We start from the raw sequence: 3,946 nt of genomic DNA, 5'->3' as shown, positions 1-3,946 counted from the left end.
CCCAAAATAAAGCTGTTTTACTCCAATGTTGTAAACAAAGTAAATGTAAATAAACACGTAGTAGACTTCAAAACATGGTTAGAACTATGATTTGATTATCATGGATGGTCAATCCTTTGCCAAACATAGCTCTGTCTATGATTTTGGAGACGGTGGTTACCATTTATCAAGCCCACATCCCTCAGCTTTTTACTGAACAGTGGCGGAAGTTGATGATTTGTTTTATTTTTTTTCAATGCTGATATGCCCGCTTTAAAACACCATCTCTGAATTTGTTTTACTAACTATATGATCAGTGTGATAACTACACCTTCTACTGTATATAATAAGGCTATACTTAATGCTTACTTATTCATCAGCTCTTTAATTATGTAACAGTATGGATGTCTACGCATCTACTTGTGGTGTGTGTTTGGATACTAGTTAAATCAGGTACTGTGGACTTTTCCTTTATCTTGTAGAGATTTGCAGTGGAGCAGATAAAACACAATACCAATGTTTTGTGATGAAACTTGATGTTCACTTTAGTGCGTGTGTCTACTTTTCCACCCAAGTTTAGCATTTTTTCGGCATGATACTTATGGGTTTTTACATAGTTTGTGATTATTTTTATTTTATTTTAATTTTTTTATTTTATTTTTTTTTTTTTTTAATTATTTTTTTTTTTTTTTTTATTAATTTTTATTTTATATTTATTATTATTTTTTTATTTATTATATTGATTTTTATGGTTTTTTTATTGTTGAATTTTTTAGTATGTTATATATTTTAAAAGATTTTTTTATTGTTTATATCTTTTTTATTTTTATTTTATTTTTTTACTTTTTTATTTGTATTCGTTATTTTTATGATTTTTATTTTTTATTTATATTTTAATTTTTGAAATTTTTATATTATTTTATATTTTTATACTTTCTTTTTTTTTTAATTTTTATTTTTATTTATTTTTTTTTTTATTTTTTTTTATTTTTTTATTTTATTTTTTATATTTAATATTTTTTTTATTTTACCCTTTATTATTTTTATGTTCTGAAGGGGGACGACAGTTCAAATAAGATCATGAGGCATTTATAAGTTATATTCTTCAAGAATCAATGGGTACATATCATGAATTCATAAATCAAAAGATTATTGTAGCAACTACAGATTGCCCCTTTAAGGTTAAAAGGTGTTTATTGTTTAATGCAAAATAYCTGGAGGAAGCTGGAAATGTGCCGTTTTGCCTAGATGAAAATGGACAAATAAAATTACATGCAAAGGTGAATGCAAAACATTKGTAAAAATAGTATCCAGGGCTTAATATAAATACAGTATGCAAAAATCATAGAGAAAGCAAATTCATCTATCACATTCAACTCCAACTTCAATTTAACCTTAAGACTATAATGGTAGAAGTAGATATATTATGCTAATATTGATTTTGGTAAATGTTGAACAGCTTTTGCTAACAGAGTGGTATCGGCAGCAGAAAAGGACAGGAGAGAGACGAATAGATTCCACGGGGACTCAAACACACACAAGGCCACCAGTGAGGTTCTACTGTCTTATAAAAAACTATGCAAATCAGGTATGTGGTATTAAAGTGCTAATATCTTCTAACCCCCAACAACGCACTACACTGACCAGGCCTGATCAGCCAACCACAAGCAAATATCAATAAAATGCTCAGGATGTGTGGGACAATAACCTGTCACCTGGTTATTGTCATATGTTGGTGTATTGTTTCAAACATCTTCATGTCCACCACTAATGTAAATGTAAATGCACCTCAGGYGTCATGTTGACAGCAACAGCACACCTATGGTGAGACCTCCCACTGGGCAAAAACTGGTTGAATCAACATTGTTTGCACATCATTATTATTATTTTTTGGAATACGATGATGTTGAATCAACATGGAAAAGTGATTGGAATTGCAAAAAGTCAACAACGTCAAGACATTTTGTCTTTTTTTTACCCAACTTTTCAAATCAAATCAAATTTTATTAGTCACATGCGCCGAATACAACAGGTGTAGATTTTACAGTGAAATGCTTACTTACGAGCCCCTAACCAACAGTGAAGTAAAAAAAAATACGGATAAGAATAAGGGATAAAAGTAACAAGTAATTAAAGAGCAGCAGTAAAAAATAACAGTATATACAGGGGGGTGCCGGTACAGAGTCAATGTGCGGSGKCACCGGTTAGTTGAGGTAGTATGTACATGTAGGTAGAGTTAATTAAAGTGACTATGCATAGATGACAACAGAGAGTGGCAGTGGTGTGGAGAGGGGAGGGGAGGGGGGACAATGCAAATAGTCTGGGTAGCCATTTGACTAGATGTTCAAGAGTCTTATTGCTTGGGGGTAGAAGCTGTTTAGAAGCCTCTTGGACCTAGACTTGGCTCTCTGGTACCGCTTGCCGCGCAGTAGCAGAGAGAACAGTCTATGAGTAGGGTGGCTGGAGTCTTGGACAATTTTTAGGGCCTTCCTCTGACACCGCCTGGTATAGAGGTCCTGGATGGCAGGAAGCTTGGCCCCAGTGATGTACTGGGCCGTTCGCAMTACCCTCTGTAGTRCCTTGCGGTCAGAGGCYGAGCAGTTGCCATACCAGGCAGTGATGCAACTAGTCAGAATGGTCTCGATGGTGCAGCTGTAGAACCTTTTGAGGATCTGAGGACCCATGCCAAATCTTTTCAGTCTCCTGAGGGGGAAAAGGTTTTGTCGTGCCCGCTTAACGACTGTCATGGTGTACTTGGACCATATTAGTTTGTTGGTGACGTGGACACCAAGGAACTTTAAGCTCTCAACCTGCTCCACTACAGCCCTGTCGATGAGAATGGGGGCGTGCTCGGTCCTCCTTCTCCTGTAGTCCACAATCATCTCCTTTGTCTTGATCACGTTGAGGGAGAGGTTGTTGTCCTGGCACCACATGGCCAGGTCTCTGACCTCCTCCCTATAGGCTGTCTCGTTGTTGTCGGTGATCAGGCCTACCACTGTTGTGTCATCAGCAAATTACGTTTTTAACCCAAATCCAATGACATTGTGAAATGTTTTGTTGATTTCACGTTAGTTGACAACTCAACCAAATGTAAATCCAAACTAGACGTTGAACTGACGTCTGTGCCCAGTGGGCCATAGCCTGCCCCCAGGTATTCAGTTCACCACTCATCACAATACAGGAGACATAGGAGGTGCAGACAGACTGAGAGAACAGTTCTCCCCATCGACTTGCTGGGGTGTTAAGGTACCCATAATGGTGAGCCTCTCCATTACTCTGTAACTGGTTGGCAAATTACCTTTCCACAGGTGTGTACACATGCAAACAAGCAAAAACATGGATGAACAGAAATTGTATCTCCTTGTTCGCTATAGTTCACTTTTATATCCAAACTGATGTTAAAAAGGAAATAGTATCATGCCGTAAAAAATGTAAACTTGGGTGGAAAGTAGACACACTGTACTAAAGTGAAACATCAAGTGTTTCATCACAAACATTGGTGTGTGTTTATCTGCTCACGTCAAGATCTCTGACAAGATAAAGGAAAGTCCACAGTTACCTGATTAACTAGTATCCAAACCACACACTAACAATGTATGTATTGTCTGTTAGACATCATCTTTTTACATAATTAAAGAGCTGTGAATAAGTACATTTAAGTATAGCCTATTATATACAGTAAAGGGTGTAGTTATCACACTGATCATGATAGTTAGTAAAACAAATTCAGAGGATGGTGTTTTAAAGGGGCATCAGCATTGAAAAATAACAAAATCATCAACTCCGCCACTGTTTCAGTAAAAAGCTGAGGGATGTGGCTGATAAATGTAACCACTCTCAAAATCATAGACAGAGCTATGTTTGCAAGGATTGACCATCCATGATATCAAAATCATAGTTCTAACCATTGTTTTGAAGCTATACAGTGTTTATTTACATTTACTTTGTTTACAAACATTGGAGTAAA

This window comes from Salvelinus sp. IW2-2015, linkage group LG1, assembly GCF_002910315.2.
Source record: "Salvelinus sp. IW2-2015 linkage group LG1, ASM291031v2, whole genome shotgun sequence".
Lineage (NCBI taxonomy): Eukaryota > Metazoa > Chordata > Actinopteri > Salmoniformes > Salmonidae > Salvelinus > Salvelinus sp. IW2-2015.
Note: the sequence above shows the minus strand (reverse complement) of the source record.